Genomic DNA, 17,764 nt, shown 5'->3' with positions numbered 1-17,764 from the left:
TTTTCTCTTAAATTAAATCAGCTTTCAAGTTCTTTCAATATATTTAAATTTTTCAGATAAACAAACACATTACAAACCCACCTTAATTTACCCTTCAGAGGAATGAAACCTACTGGTGGATAAATTCTGGTCCCAAAACTTGTTGGCAAAGGAGACAAATTCTGTCATCAGATTAACAGATGAACATAAAGTACATTGGAATAGGAATTGTCCCCAGTTACGCTGAGTGCAGAATCAAACAGCCATTAAATTGACAGCTGAGAGACTGTTAAAGAAATTTGACGTTTCTTTCGTCACAGAAAATCTGATTTATGCCTCCTGTGTTAAGTTTTATTTACATGTAGAGATTTTGCAGGATGCATTGCTGATTTCTAAATAGGTGAGAATTAGAGCATCCTCCCCGGCAAAGGGTTTCTGGGCGGGGAAGAAGAATATTTCTTTTTCTTGCTAATAAGTTATTTTCATCGTTTAACTCCACCTGGCAACTAGTCCAAATCAACTGCTGTGTAAAAGTAAACTATACACTTAACCTGTACAAGGCAAAGCAGCTATATGAGTCTCCATAACCATAAGTCTTTTCCTCCTTTAACAGGACACCACCTGCTATTTAAGTGGTTAACTTAACTATTCTGATTATTTTAGACAAATTTCAGTGTGCATTTTCCTTTTGTCTCAGTAACAAGGAGCGTGTTTGTTCCAAAATCACCCTACTATGGCTAAATGTGAAAGCCTGTGTATTTGATTCATATTGTGCTCGGAGTTCCTTGTACTGAAATAATACAGAAATACTCCCGAGAAGTAAATACTTACATAAACAATAAAGCTGATGCAAGTAAGAGAAATGCTGAGTCCACAGAATGCATTATTAAGAGCATATTAGTACACACTGGCTGGGGTAGGTAGTTGTGCATGCTGTAAATAACTCTCTGGGTGTCAAAATAGTAGTGCGTAAGATAATTGAACACGTTGCAGGCAAAAATGGCATGACCCATTTTATTTTATTTTAAAACCATGATTCATTCATGAATCCAGGGATAGCTGTTCTTAAATTTTAACAATCTATTAAAGCAGTTGGGCAAAATCCTTCTGACTGGAGGATTACCAATGACCTCTGTTCCGGTTTTCCTCATCTAAATTGGTGTATGCATGTGTACATATATATATGAATATATGAAGCCTTTTACTATCCCTTTAGATTTCCTTTCAGAAATTTCAAAGCATGGTTGCTTTGCCTCATCAACTTTAATTTTGTTCTTGTCCTTCTTCAGAGAAATAACTCCTTTTCTAGCCTATCTTTTTGACTCTATTCGAATTTTCCAGCAAGCACCCAAAAAGAAATCTGCTTGAAATTTAAATTCTTGAATTCGGGTACGATCATGCAAACAACCAGGAAGAATTTATTTAACCTTCAGTCAGCTGCTTAACCAAGTTGAAATTATTGATAGCCCATCAGCAATGATCAAGATGAAGAGACTAAATAAAGAGATGCCTTTTTTTTTTTTCTTCTCCAGTTCCCCCTCCCTTTTGTTTTTTTTTAAATAACAGACCCATTGAGCTTGTAACAAGACTTGAAATGCCGTGTCTGCTCAGCTAGCATGGTCAAGGAGCTCAGCTGTAGAAGGGAAATAAAACTGTTAAGTTACGGCTGCCCTCCAATCAGTCACAGGGGTAATGATGTTTGGCTTTAGTCAGGTTATATGTCAGTAAATATACATCTCTCAGACAGCCTTTAAGACAGCCTTAAGCTCATGCTTATTGTTTTATATAGATAAGGGTCGGATGCTGATATATGGTGGTCATAGGCCACTGAAATAAATTTCACAACGTTCAGCAGGTAAAGTTAATCTCAATAGAATAGAATGTGACTGCAGTTTTGATAGAATATTCATTCCATCAACAGTGATGGGGCATTTTTTCTCTGTTCGGTGCAAATCACTCAAATGGAGATTTTTTTTTCCCCCTGCCTTGACTCTAAATTTATCACCACCTGAAATGACCAGTTACATTCAGTCTTCAATGTAGAGCCTTGGCAAGTTCAAAATTCCTGCTTATAAACACCACTGTGAGCTATATTCTGTTCACCCATCCTGCTTACAGGAACGTATGAATCAAATTTGAAGGTAAGGAGACCTCAGAATTCCAAGTTCATTTAAGTACGGGAAAATCTAAATGTCATCTCTTCCATATGTGGGTAATAGTGTGAACTCTGTCTCAGAAGCAATGGGCTGAGACAAGATCACACCAAACCAGACATTCTAGACTTGCAGCGCTATAAATTAAAATCTTACTTTAAAATCTTACTGCAGACTTAGACAATTTTTCTTACCATATTTTTTCTGATAATAGTATTTAAATTTCCATTTGAGCTTACTGATAAGGAATTTGCATCTATTTGCAACTATTGAATCACGCCTTCCATTACTGTAGATTGACATTACTCATTAAATTCTGCTAAGTGTCTCAACAGTATTTAAGAGTTAAGATGCACCACTCAGCTATCTTAATAATTACATTGGGTTGTTATAAAAAGCAGAACATCCCATTATAGAAGCCTCTGCTCTTACTGGTATCCAGTATTGCCATTCCATGGAGTAAGAAAGTATAGAAATACAGCCTACGTGCATTTCACGTAACACAAATTGATTTAGACTAGAATTTGATAAAGCCATATGTGCTATTTATTCCATACGTAAAACTTGCTTTGGGGTTTCATGTATAACATAGTGTCCATTTTTAATTTAGCAAAAACGTTGCTGGAAGTCTAGTGTTAGGACCAAGCTACTCTTTGGTGTAGCAACCTCTAATCCATACCTAGAAGGACCAAACTGTTTTAGTTTAATTTAGTAGGATTTGTCTGAGCAGTGGCTTAATCCTAAATTTTTAATTGTGTTTTATTTGTCTAATATCCATTAAATTCAGGGAGAATTTGTCTGAATAAAGATCAAGAGTGGAAAAACAACAGGCAATGTCCAAGACTGCAAGCAGAAATTGTTTATAAGTTGATTGTATATCAGGTATTCAAGGTTAAGCTTTGTTAATGTTTTGCTGGGGTTCTTTTAAACTTACTGCAGTCTATAGTAGAGCAGAGTAACTTTTTTCTGAGTCTTTATGTACTCATTTGGAAATGTTTAAGATTTCTGATTATTACTAAATATCTAGTGCTTATTTGATCAAAACTAAAAAGTAACACAAGAAACAATTACAAACTCCATCCTCAGCTGAACTGTGCTGAAAGCATATAGCTTAGCCTTCAAGTATGCAAGCCTGGTCAATAGATGATATCTGCATGAGCAGTTTTCACATGATGGAAATTTAGGAAGTAGGTGTGAAATCAATTTACGTGTGAGGCTGAATTTAGTCTTTGTAATATGTCTGATTATAAATGTACCTCTACCGGTCACAATGTTTAACTAAGTAAGTGTTAAAAAGTTTGGGTTTCTGTGACTTAAATTCTGGATTGCCTCTCTGAGAGCCTCAGCCTGCAGCCTATGGTTCAGCTGATTTTGCTAGGGGAAGAGGGTCGGGAAAGTTGCTGTGCAGAAAAGGACCCGGGGGTGCTGGCTGACAGCAGATGAGCCAGCAGTGTGCCCAGGTGGGCAAGAAGGGCAACAGCATCCTGGCTTGCATCAGCGGCGGTGTGGCCAGCAGGAGTAGGGAAGTGATTGTTTCATAAGCTTTTTGATACAAACGTCATCAGCTGAAAAAAATCCAACTATTATCAGGAACCCCATAGTTAAATGAAATCCTTTACCTGTGAAAACTGAGTAAGAAATGAGAGTTTGTGTTTGGGCTATAAATAGGCATGAAACTATTTAGATACTTTCTATACAATCATTATATATTCACCTAGCAAGGCCCGTTTCAGGAAAGTGCTTGGACAGGTATTTGAAGGTATCGACTTCTGTAAGCATGTGATTAAGAGCTTTCCTGAAAAGCAACCCTAATTATCATTCTTAGGACTTAAATAAGCTTGGCTATGTCTGCACACCTACTTAACTTGGGGAATGAAGATTCAGTTTTTCAAATTCACATATTAAAGGTTTGTATTTTCTTCATTTAATATGTTAAGCTCCTTCCTTCAGAGAAGAATAAAGATTTTTAACTTCTATTTAACAGTTTGTCAAGACTGCTGATTTTAACTCCTCTTCCCCTCCTGGTCAGGTTTCAAAAGCGTTAAGTTATAGGTCTCTGAATTTTCTATTACAGATTTTACTGTCAGCCTATTCTGACTGTTCTTCTGTTTAATATTTGATCAGTGTCTGGAAAGGCTTTCGTCTGAAGGGAACATATGATCTGTAATGACTTTGATATTTTTTTGTCTTGTTGAAAGTTGGCTTTTAGAAATGCTTTTAAGGCTATGGAATTGCTTCTGTGTTTTGCGGTTGTGCACCGTGTACTGAGTTTCAGAAGCTCAAAGTCCATACAAAGCATCCCTAATGTCAATGTTACCCTATCTTATTTTTTTTAATTTTTTTCCCCATTACATGTAAGCTATCATCCAGCATTATATGCAGTTCTCCTAAAAGCTCCTTTTTCGGGTTTATTTTTTTCCTATGGTTTTCTGCTGAATTAAAGGAAATGCATTAAAACAATTCTGCTGTAAAAAGTGAGTCTCATTTAGGGAGTGTTTCTAGCTTAAGAACAAAAATTAAAAAAGCTCCTGCTGCTTTGTAATGATTTAATGAAAAGTACAAATGTTCCCTTAATATGGATAGGATCAGTAAGGATTTTTTTTTTTACATTGATACAGCATACTCATATGGTGGAAACACAAGTCTTCTAGTCTTCAAAAGCACCTTTTAAAGCTCTGTACCTTCATGTATGTCGAAATTTTTGCTGGCATAACATCAGAAAAAAGGTAAGTTACCTTTCCTGTAAGTACATTGGTGTGACTGTTCACTGTTGATTACTTCTGTGCTGTTACAGAATGATAATTGCAACATGATGATCTAAAGAAAAACAGAAATAACTATTCGCTTTGATTCTTACAGAAACAAAAAATCTTTTCCAGCTGTGTTTCTTAAAAGTATAATCTGTTCTAACAAGGATGTGTTCAAGAACTACTAATACAGGTAATTGACTACCCAAGACCTACGCCAATATCCACAAAGTGGAAGGCAAATAGTTAAGTAGTGAATTTCTATGTTTACATTAATGACCTGGTACTATAGGTTCAAATCTATATAAAAATAATTAATTCAACATTTTACTGAGACTGATAAATGAGATCTTAGCAATATCTGTGAATGGTTTTTTTTGATTAAGCTTTTCGTACTTAGATCTCCACCAAACAGATTCTCAGCCTCTGTGAGTAAAGTATCTTTTTCTTATTTTAATTATGGGTGCCTAACAACCTACAGCTTATTCCCATATCAGGAAAAAAATACGAGAATCTCAGGAGAAAAATATACTAGGACAAGTACTTCAATAATGCATGTCCAGAATTCAGATACCTTTTAAAATGGTGATGTGAGTTTTTTGTGTTCATGCAACAAAGGTAGGCATTGTGCCACGTTTGAAAGATACTCTGTGAGAAATGGAACTCAGTAACTCTTCATACTATGTACTTCTAAATATTTAGCGAAAAGCATTTTATTAACTACTTAATATAAAAGTTAATAAAATCAGAGCTGACTAGAGCCAGGACATAGATGCCAAACAATCTTTTGCCAACTTGTCCATTTCAAATGCAGCTAATTGATGTGCAAAATTATCTTATGACTATGATGATGGTGAACTTCAGCAAAAAAAGGAGATATTTTCATGGGTTACTGTATAAATTTAATGTGACTTGCTGCAATATATTTACTGCAATGAATACTTTTGCCTGGTTACCACTAGAGAATAAACCATGAAGACTGGTTGATGATTCTTCTCAGTAGGCGCTTCCTAGGCTAGCAAGAGGCTAGAAGAGTCCAGTGTGTTACAAGATGCAACTTCAGATTTTGATTTTAATGGTTGGTGGTCCTGTGGTGATTGGCACAGATTTGGCTTTGAAAAAAACACTGTTTAAAGATTTCAAATTTAAAAGATCTCATAGAGCACTGAAAAACACATTGAGATAAACTGCAGTCTTTAGTCACATGGGCATCCTTGTGTACACTAGTGATCTTTTGGAATTTAGTGGCACGCGTTCATGAGTAAAGGTTTCTGGAATGGACCTCTATTTTTCTTGCATTTGGTTACTGATACATAAATGTATGTTTATTAATTAAGATGAATTATTCTGATATTTTCCATAGGCAAAGTTTCTGAAGGCAACCATAACATTGTTTTCCAAGATATTTGTCTTGCCTTATGGAAGGTGTTCCATCACTGTCAGAGAAGCTCCCTGTGTAGTTCCCAATGAAGCCTCACAAATATTTAAATCCCCTGCTGGAGGGGAAGCTGACTTAATTGGGAGTCAATGTACGTTTTAAACCTCACTACAAAAACAACACCAAAAAAAGCACAACTTTTTTTTTTTTTTTTTTCCTTTTAAAATCAACTCTGGACCTGAGTATGATTAACAGGAAAATCTCTCTACAGCACTACAAGGAATAATTAAGCTGTAAATTTAGTCTGTGTTTGCCAAATGGGAAACAATATTTTTTAACCACAGGCTCCCTCTACCCCAACTTTATCCGTTTAGGTAAACATAATTAAGTAACGGATGATGGTTTGTTAGCATTTTATTACATGTGTTTGCAAGGGCATTAAGAATAATCATAAAAAGCACAACAAATATGATAGGTATTGAGGTTTTCAGCAGTGGAAAACGTGACTTTTACAAATCTGGGCTGGAAACATGTATTCTTACAAATTAACTGTTCCTTTATGCAGAACAGCAATTGAAATAGTGCTGTCTTAGTTGATTTACATACACTAATTGCTAGTTCCTGTTAAGCACTTAGTGGTCACCTCCTCAATACTATTCATAAATTAGTGTTTTCACAGAGCAGTTACTCACAAATAGAAGGAAACACTAAATTCATTTTAGATTTTAGCAATAAAATTGGATTATCCTTTTGTTTAGGAACCTGTTTGCTGCTTTCCTATTCAAACTAAATGACCGAGTGAAGCTGTCAAAATCTGCAATGTTTTGTGAGTGTATATTATGTAAATGTACATATATGTATATATTTATATAATGGTAAAAGTTTCAAGCAGACAGGGAAGGAAATATTTATTTTTTTCTACACTAAGTCAAATGATCAAAATGTCTGTACTAAAGTGACTCATTTATCTGGCTGGGAAATAATTATGTTCATATTTTGCTGCTGAAACTTTAAAGCAGATAGAATTCTCCATATATAGGACCTACAGGAATAATCCATATTTATGTCTAATGCAGTTCAAAGGAAAATCTGAGCTGGCACTTGTAAAATTCCTCGCAGCTGAACTTCCCCAAAAATCCATTTAACAGTTTAGTTCACTAGCATATGGCTCATCTGTATCTTAATCAACGCGCCGCTGACAAATCAGACGTCAGTGTTACAGGTGCCGTGCGCCCTCAGCAGCCGGTGGCAAAGGGAAGCCACAGACTTTACAGGTTAGTATCAGAAAATAACAAGAGGAGAATTAAGGGGCTCGTCTCTGATTTGTAAAAACATTCAGGTGATTATTTCAGTTTTTGTCCTTCTGAAATGCTTATGTGGTAGTATAAAGGCTACAAATCATTCTTGCGAGCCAAAATATCATTTGCTACTGTTAGAAGGCAAGTTTGGTGAAGTTTGGTACAACTTTGGTGAAATTTGAACGCATTCCACATTCATTTTTTTTTATAAGAACTGTAAATAACAGACCATTTTGGCATATAAGGAACAATCCCTTCCAAACTCTAATGATAGCTTACGTTACTTATAGCTGTTCTTTTGTAGCAATAGACAGCTTAAAAAAATCATTCTTATGGCACACATATCATTTTAAAGAGCTGGAATAATGTTTTGGAGCAAGTCCATTCATTTAATTTATTCAAGTATGATGAGTACTAGAAATAACTTTGACCTAAATCTCGTCTTGCTGAGGAAGCTGCCTTATCTTTGGGGATTTCAGTTTGCACATAGTATTCTCTTGACAGATATTTTGTATTCTAGAGATTTCCTTTCTACTCAGAGTATTGCTTATCCTCATTGATCAGACCTCATCAATCAGACGCTAAAGATTTATAAAGTAGGATTAAAAATAACAAGATTTTAAAAATTATCGATGTCTGTATTAAAAAAATTTCCTCTGAATTTGAAGTGTCTGAAGAATTATGCTTCCAGATTTTTACTAGAATCCTAAAGAGTAATTTTTTTTTCAATTAAATAAAGCACCAGTTCCTACTTAACCACACAGCTTTGGAAGTTGCAAATTTAAAAAGACAGCAAGATTCAGGATATAATAGAGGTGTCAAAATAACGCAACCGTTTTACTAGCACTAACTGAGGCATTATAGTGTTCTTTACCTGTATTCTAAGCAGATAGCTATTTTCAAGCAATCGAAGCTTCAACTGTTCTAAAAATCAAGTCCCCTTCAGAGCAATACATGCATCTATTATGGGGCTGCCAAGGGAAGTGATGGAGTCTCCATCCCTGGAGGTATTCAAAAGATGGGTAGATGAAGTGCTTAGGGATATGCTTTAGTAGTGGACAGGTATGGTTGGACTCGATGATCTTAAAGGTCTTTTCCAACATAGCAATTCTATGATCTTTCTGTCTCCGGTGAGGATGTAGTTTTGTGTTTAGCCCAAGACATGGAATGCTGATGGATGAAGGATACCACAGACGTTAATGCTCTTCATCGTGAAAAGAAATTATAACATGAACTTCAATTCGAAAGCACAGATATTTGGCTTGGAATTAAAAAAACCCAAATGCTCTTTTCTTTGAAATGTTTTGCCTGCTTGTGTGTCCTGCTTTTACTCTGTTTATGATGCTGCCCCATGAACACAAGATCTAAACATGCTATATAGAGACTACAGTCACAGAAAACCTCTCCAGTTAGAGTTGTATGTAAGAAAAGAAAACAATGACAATTTCTTATTCTGTGTGGGCATTTTTTTAGCTTCCATTTTACTATGTGGTCATATTTATTCTTGAAAAGTTCGACGTTCTTCCTCCCCAGCTTCGTGCTGCAGGCTCACCATCATCTGGCACAGCCTGTATTGTCCTTTTTGCATCACTAAATTTTTTTTACAGAGTTTAACTTTTCATCATAGTTGAAAAGAAGAAAAGCTGTTTATGGAATAAGCAGCAACAAAAGCTATCCAGCTCTGCACAGCATAATGGGATTTTAATGTATTCTTCCTGTCGGCATAGTGTATTTCTGTGATAATTTTATGTGACAGCATAATTAAACTGGAAAACAATTCCCATTTCCTATGTATTTTATCTATTTATCATCATTTATTTCTTTACTTTCTTGCTCCGCTATAAATATTATTGTAAGAAGAGTTAAATAAGTTAAACCAATGCAATTACTTTTACAGATTGAAATTAACTTCATATATCAATTTATACTGGTTAGTATACAGCACCTACTATTTGCCCTGTACAAATAAATGCATTTGTTGCAGTATATTTATAGTGTCACTAAGGTTTCCATGTTTGCACTCCTTTTGACTAATGTTCTGTGTGTTAAAACTTGACATTTTAACAGTATTTTCAAACAATTTCATTCATTATCAAATAACCATTTATTACATTGTGGCAATTTCAGACCATTTACTGGACCCTCTAGACATTGCTAAACAATGATTTATCAAGGAGCCTGCAAATTTTAGTGCTTATCACAGCAAATACGAAAAGTAACATTAAATAGTGACTTAACAGCACTGACTAAATTATTTTTCTTTTTTAATCTTGATGAGTCATATTTAGTGATAGCGGTTTGTAAGTGCACTGGAAATTGAGGGCAATATTCTAGATTGCTCCATCGTAGAAGGCTCTTTCTGCTTTGATCAATTCTTTTGCATGCTTAGGGGATAAATTGAAGACTGTGGGATGCAGCAGACATGTCTCTTAATGCTTTTTTTGTTTTCTTACGGTGCCTGTGATGGCCCAGCATTGTCACGTGTGACAGTGCTTTTCACATTTTATTTACGAATCTAACAAAACCCACCTCTAGCCAAATCTGTGTTTATTTTTGCTTACCTAGTGTGAATTGTAGTGATGCAAACAATTTTCAGTTCTGTTTTCAGGAAAAATCTCTTCCTTCCCAATATTCTAGCCAACAAATAGGACTGGTTTAATTGAATACGTGACCATTTGGCAGTAAAATGCTGTTGTGCATTTCCATTCTACATAATATCTCCCTATTTCTATTAAATTTGAGGCCCACAGTATGTCTGAGAGAACAGACTGATATCCACAAATGATAATTAGGTCCCTGGAAGCATTTACGTGCAAACTTTACAAGAGACATCTCCGTTCTCAGAGATGACACTAATCACTGTAGAGCTCATTCTTCCAGCTCAACATTAAGTAAATTGAAAGGCTTAAATATTACAGAGGATATTCATAGGAGTTTCAATGACTTGGGAGCGTTCCTCATTTGTGAGGCTCATACACAGACTATGGCTGAACAAATATCATTAACACTGACTTTAAATGATCCCTAAATCAATAGTTTGGTATTGTTGATTTCTACTACAGTTATATGAAGTAGCTCGAGATGAAGCTAAGGCCTCGCTGTGCAAAACTAACAGCTTAACATCATCCTTATTCAGAAGAATTCATAGTCTACACAGTTTGTTTATGATTTGGAGTAATAAGGAACCACACCTTAGATTGTGGTCATTGGAGAAAGCATTTAATCATTGGAGAAAGTCAAGGTGAGTTCAATCACAGGTCAGGGCAGAAGTTCTGCTCAGAGTCAGGTACCTCAAATTAAAGCGCTTTGGCACAGATGCACCTATAGTCAAACACTCAAATGATCCTAATAAAGTCCCAGTGTGTTTGGTTCCTTTCATTTTAATCAGTCTAAAAGATAAAGTGTTAAGATATCGAGGTACGTTCAGACCCATCTCTTGCTGATCCAGGAAGTGATCCTGAGATGACTGATTGTATTATCCCATTTCCAGCCTCCTTCTCTCCACTAGTCTGCCTACCAGAGATCACTGTCCCTTCATTTACACTGTTTAAACGGATCATTTGGCTTCTTTTTCACCTATTTCTATGAAGTTAAGTTTGGGATTGGATTTTTTTTTTTTATGGTAGGTTTTCTACGTTACAATCCCTGAAATTTCAGCAACCATCAGCTATTAAGTGCCAGAGCCAAGGCCTGAAAATAGCAAAAAAATATCTTTTTAATATAATCGGGGTTAACACTCCCTCTCAGACTTCACGAGTGTAAAAAGAGTTAGTTTTCCCCATAATGAAAGATATTCTTTCAATGTGGCCAGCAGCCTAAGTATGAAGGAAAGAAGTCATCAAGGCGCACTCTTTGCTCGCTTAAGGAGATATTATACAAAACATTAAACCCAATGAGGGTATCTGTCAAAACCTAATAGACTCCATTTCTGCTGTTACCTACCTTCCATTATGGATTAATTTGACACTAATTACAAAAATGATTTAATTTAGCTCTTCTTCAAAAAGTACAGTTTGAAAATTAAAATTAATGGCTAGGATAAAATCTGAGTGTTCTATCTGAGTAAAAGTTTGGAGATGAAAGGCCAAGGACTGACAGGATGCTTAGATGGGAATTACCTCCAAAAATTGCATTTAGAACATAAAGCAAGAGAGAAACAAAAATTAATTGAAAGAACATCACAGGGATCAGTAGGAAAATGTCAAAGAAATTGTGTACTGGTGGAGTGGGATGGAAAAAGCAAATTTGAAGCATATTAGCACTAAAAATTACTTTGGGAATGAATTTTGTTAGATCTAAAAACAATGCAAGAACTTACATGCTTTTAAAAGTTTTATCCAACTAGCAGAACCTAGAAAAACAAGTATTTGGCAGCTATGCCTTAAACAAACTAAAGAATGTGATTGGTGGAAGTGGTCAGCCTCTCCATATAACGTTTGTAGTTCAAAAGTTAAATTTGCACCAGCAAACTAATTACAGTTTTGTGATGTTCTTCCAAGTCCCTATTTCTGTAACATGATAGACTCTCATCTGTAGCAGATGGTACAAGCCCCTGATGAATCGCATGCCAGCTGTGCACAGCCAGAACACAGCGCGTTCCAGCTACGCCTCCTCTCTTCTCTCACACGGTGCGCCCAGCACAGCGAGGCTTCACTGACTCTCAGGCTCATGAGCATTCAAAGACGCAGAACGTGCGTCGGCAGCTCTCTGCATAGCAGGCATAAGAAAGATGACAGCTTCCAGAGCTACACAGAGCTCTTCCTACTAGTTTCTTCCTTTGCCAAACTTAACAGAATAAAGGAATGCAAGGAAACCCTCCTTTGCCTACTGCACGCATTTAGTCCTGGAGGTTGGAAGGGCAATGTTCTCCAGCATACAAAGAGTATGGCTTTCCTCATCCTTGTGTTTGCATTAAGTTCAAGGGTGACGTTTCAATGACATCACCCCACTGCTATCAGACTTGCCTTGCTATTCGGTGAGAAACCTAGCTGCCCCACCACAGCACTAATGCCTGCTTCCCTTGTGCTCCTGTGCTTACCTAACATAATTAGCACTGTGTACAGCTTGCAAGGGAGAATAAGGGTGATTCTAACACATGGTTAATTAAGATATTACAGTTTGCTGTTTGCTAGGCTGACTCAGGGGAGTAGTAATAGGATATGGAGTCTCTCACCTTAAGTTCAGCTGTTCTTACCCCCAAATTCCCAGGTAGTGATCAGTAATTTCTCATTAACCCTGGCACAAGATGAATCTGACTCCACTCAAGCATGTGGATGAGGTTTGAGCACGTGTCTGTCAACAAGGAGCGTCAGTGTCTCTGATAATTAAATTTCAAAGTGAAGAACCCCACTGCTGTGAGTGAATAGCAGAAGTCAATGTCTCCTTATAGCATTATTTTAACCCACTTCCCATTTTTTAGTGGTTTTTTTGTTTGTTTGTTTTATCCAGACTCAAAAAGCTATCGTAAGTTATCACAATATCAGCAGATTCAGATTTAGGTTTTGAAGATGAACTGACTGTTGTTCTTAGCTTCCCCTGGAAGACAAACAACTAATAGTAATACGACCATAAAACCTGGAAAGAACATAGCTTAAAAAAATACCCAACCCAACACCTAAATGACGCTGGAAGAGGCCCCTTATTTCATGATCCTACCTGCACTGCCAAGAATGTAAAGAATCACTGGTTCTTGACATGATTTTCTTGCCGAAGGGCAACTACCTCTTCTGTATGCATTGCCTTAATCATGTCAAGTTGTGTCCCTACATTTGCATGTCTCCCAAGGAAGCACCGTGCATTGCCAGCAGCCTGATCGGCCAGATCAAAACAATTTCCTAATGTATGTTTACATCAGCTTTGGCTCCAGAGCTGCTTTTGCTCTAGCTGCTCCACGAAACACAGTGAATTCCCTCTCTCTGAACTGCGTGTTGTATCAGGGATAGAAGGCAGAATAAGCAGAATAGGGATGGGTACATTGTCCTTACCAGAATTAGGCAACGCTTTCTAGATTAATGAACCGCAAATCAGCTGCACAAATGAAACCACATGCTAGTTATAAACACAGTCCTCTGAGATGGGCTTGTTGTCACAGTCAGAGAGAGGGAGAGAGAAGGAGGGAGGGTCTGCACACACTCATACGCGTGATGGGAGGTGTAATGAATGCCAGCTCCCCTCCCGACTCTCTGGGATACGTGAGGATGACAAACTCTCTGAGGAACAATTCCTTTGACTGGTTCGTTGAGGAAAGGAAACTTGTCACGCTGCCAAGAATAAAACTGCTTCTGGGCTTAGTTTTGAATTTTATAAAGTGAATAAGTGAAAAACGTATACACATTCGCTTCAGACCCAAGTCATGAATAATTAAAAGAATATATAATTGTACCCAGTTTTCCCCTCAAGCTCAACCAGCAAAGATCTCTTCTGTCCATGTAACAGGGTACTTCATGTTTTTTTCAGAAACTGTAAAAAGTGAGCTGAACCAAGTATCGCTGAAATCGTACTGCGTGCATACAGCCTGACCATCAGAACACACAGGAGCACAAACTAAGAACTCAACAGTTTCATATGAAGAAAGTTGCAGGTTTTTTGATTATGCATAAATATTTTCCTGGTGTGATTAATCCACACTTCATATTGGATTCTGACCACAGTATGATAAAAATGATATTATTAACACAGCATTATGGTAAACAATAAGCTGATGCTGCAGATGGCAAAGATCAGACATTTTATATGAGGCACTGTAAAATAAGAATGTTTTCCATGTCAAAAATACTTATGAAGACAATAACCTCAGAAAACAGCGGTTATCTGTACCCTGGTGAAACTATCTCCTTTTTCTGACGTAGGCAGACTTTCTTGTACAAATTAAGAAAGGGGAGTTAACCGTGTACAGCCAGATATTTGTCTGCAATTCTGCTGGTGTACTGGAATTGTCTAATGGTATTTATCTGGAAAAGGCAGACGCAAGAGCTCTCCTATTGCTTTTATTTTTCCACATTATTCCCACAGTTAATGGGTCCGTCAATTTTCAACCAAAGTGAAATTTAGGGTTAATATCTATTTCTCTTGAGGACATAGTAGTTAGCAAGTATGGTATTAATAGCATAGTATTTAGTACCTTTCACTTGCAGATGCAGAAATCTTATTTAAATACATCAATAAGTTCTGTAAACAAGATAATCATTATATATCCACCCCACCCCTCACCAAAAGCAGATGTGAAGACTCTTGTGGCTATCAAGTTGGCGCTTCCTTTTTCTCATCTCAATAGGGCTGTTTGTACCTATCAAACTATGATGCTCTCTGAAAGGAAAAATGTATTAAAGAAACCCTGAAGATCACACAAAGAGGATAAACAGGTTCTCTTTTGTACATAGTTAATAGCTGCGTTCTTGAAATGACAAGTGTCTGGGCTTTGATTTGGCTGCTAAGGAAGACGTGCATTCTTTGTATTTTTGTACTTACCTAGCTGAATTCCAAACACAAGATCTTTACTTACACCCGACTTAGACCTTGACTTCTTTTCAGCAGTTCAGAAATCGAAAAAGGCAAAATGTGAGTGCTAGGAGACATGAAATGCAAGCATGCTTAAGAAGAACTAGTCCACTAGAGCGTCATGGGTTGTACCTGAAGTAGCTCAGGGAGGTCTGGGAGAAAGGACGGCTGTGGTAAGGGCCACTTTCTGCTCATATTTATGCCATTATATGCAAAGAGGATGCAACTATGAAACTCAGCTTGCTACGGCAGCGTGACAGCTGTTTACAGCAGAAAGGCTTTAAAGAGGTGATGATATTCCTGCCATTTTGTGTCACAGGTGTCTAAGACAGGAGACAAGTTTTGTGCATGGACTACAGAAGCAGAGGTAACCTACAACCTGAAGCCTTTATAATAAAAAAAAAAGCAAAATAAAGCTGGAAAAAACGCGGTACTGGTACTTTCTGCATAGGGAAAATGGCAAGGAGGAATTCTATATAAATACAGTCTCTACATATGAGCCACAGAGACAGACTACTAAATTAATGTTTTAAAATTCCAACATTTTTGAGCTGTTGTTTGAATCACTTAGAAAAGGGTTGTTTGGGTTTATTTTTAGATAACTAGAAAATATTTTTCTAGTAATTAAATTGGGATGAGACCATGAAAAAGGTGAATGTTTTGGTATCCTGTTCCTTTTGATGACTATTTTATATTTAAAGGTTAATTGTCAACTATTTCAGACCCAAAATTGTGTAATAGCTGAATTTTCCCATGTTCCCGTGACAGAGCATTATTCCTTCAAGCCTGTTCTGTTTGGTAAAGCTTTCATGTGAGAATCTGCTTATATTTGCAATTGTCTGATGTTTAAAAATAGAATTATTCAACATTCCTGAGTAGCTGGTTCTGACCTCTTGTTTGCTTGTTTTCTAGGCTACATGTGAACACGGGATAGATTTCCAGCTATCTTGTGCCACCCCGTGTAGGAGATGGGAAACTGCACAACTTCTGCTGACCATCGTGACATGAATTTGGCGTATCTGTCCTGCAGATGACATGAGTTTTGAAGACAGTTTTGAGTTTATCAACAACTGCAGCACATTTTTAAAAGCATTAAAAGTGTTTAATGAGACGATTTCTCTTAAAACATTAATTTGCTGGAAAACTTTCAACCTTTTGATTTAATAAGTAAGTCATGGTGGCTCTTTATTTATTACTGCACCCCTGGAAGATAAGGAAAATTATTTACGGGGCATTAAAATGATTCTCTACAGCATAATTTAATCTCGTTTTCTACTTTATCTAAACCAGAATACAACAGTACTGGTTAAAAATCTCTTTTCTGACACTTTGCAAACTCAGGTTTGCTCATGAAATAATTGGCGTTCAGGCATCAAGCTAATAGCTAAGTTTTGATTCATGTTAACTGAGCAGCCCATAAAAAGGAACTTCTCTTTCCTCCTGCTTTACATTCACAACTATTACCTGACAAACTTATGTTACAATAACGCCTATAGGCCTCAGATCATTTGCTGTGCATGATACTAATTCTTTATAGATATATTTTCAACAGTCCAATTAACTTACCTTAATAATTGCCATTTCTTCCCTGTTATTCGCAGATTTCATCTTTGCTGGTGGGGGGTGCCTGTGCCTTCTGTTCTTCTTCAGCAGTATTTTTCTTTCTTATGTTTTTCTGCATTTATTCTGTGCCTCCTTATATCATTTTTTAAGTCTTTCCACACTTCTCCACATGTCTCCTTTCTTCGGTGCTTTGGATGCCCTGCCTCTAGAGTCGAAGATGTCATTTCTAATGATGTGGGTGTTCAGGTTTTCGCTTGGTATCTCTGGCCGGTGTGTAATACAGGTACCCTCTGTTCTCTTTTCCTCACAGAGAAGGGTCATCTTATTTCTGACAATCACCCCACACTTTCCTCAGTGCCTGAAGTGCCAGGCACAGCTCACTAGTCCAGCATACAGGACTCATGGAGGAAACTTTCTATTTTCCACTCGGTGCTGTTCACCTGGCCCAGGACTCGTTGCAGCGGGCGGTGGAGCTGTCAGTGTTCAGGGACAGCAGCGGTGCCACTCGATACCCCCAGGGCTGCCCAGGGCACCGGGCTCACCCTCACCACGCTGCGGGGCAGGCAGTGCCCCTCCGGGGTGACACTGAAAATCATAGAATCATAGAATAGTTTGGGTTGGAAGGGACCTTAAAGATCATCCAGTTCCAACCCCTGCCATGGGCAGGGACACCTCCCACTGGATCAGGCTGCCTGAGGGCCCATCCAGCCTGGCTATGAACCCCTCCAGGCATGGGGCAGCCACAGTTTCCTGGGCAACCTGGGCCAGGGCCTCCCCACCCTCACAGGAGAGGAGCAGAGGGGCAGAATCACTTCCCTCGCCCTGCTGGCCGTGCTGCTTTTGATGCAGCCCAGGACACGTTTGGCCTTCTGGGCTGCAAGTGCACATTGCTGGCTCACGTTGAGCTTCTTGTCAATCAACACCCTCAAGTCCTTCTCTGCAGGGCTGCTCTCCCCCATCGCGTGGTGAAACCACAGATTGCCCCGACCCAGGTGTAGGACTTTGCACTTGGCCATGTTGAACCTCCTGAGGTTCTCCCAGCCCCCCTTCTCCAGCCTGTCCAGGTCCCTCTGGATGACATCTCGTCCTTCCAGTGTGGCAACTGCACCACTCAGCTTGGTGTCATCTGAAAACTTGCTGAGGGTGCCC

At 37.8% G+C, this 17,764-nt stretch overlaps 1 long non-coding RNA gene across 1 annotated transcript in view; it reads left to right on the top strand.

Moving 5' to 3' along the window:
• The window catches only part of LOC138725856 (uncharacterized), a 67,501-nt gene extending 51,221 nt beyond the window's left edge, over positions 1 to 16,280 (top strand). Inside the window, exons 2-3 of the long non-coding RNA XR_011338318.1 lie at positions 4,751 to 4,858; positions 15,965 to 16,280. This is a non-coding gene — a long non-coding RNA (uncharacterized lncRNA). The remainder of the gene's footprint in view (positions 1 to 4,750; positions 4,859 to 15,964) is intronic.
• Positions 16,281 to 17,764: the final 1,484 nt, after the last annotated feature.

This window comes from Phaenicophaeus curvirostris, chromosome 12 (assembly GCF_032191515.1).
Source record: "Phaenicophaeus curvirostris isolate KB17595 chromosome 12, BPBGC_Pcur_1.0, whole genome shotgun sequence".
Taxonomy (NCBI): domain Eukaryota; kingdom Metazoa; phylum Chordata; class Aves; order Cuculiformes; family Cuculidae; genus Phaenicophaeus; species Phaenicophaeus curvirostris.
The sequence above is the reverse complement of the archived record's forward strand: the minus strand, read 5'-3'. Positions and strand labels throughout refer to the sequence as shown.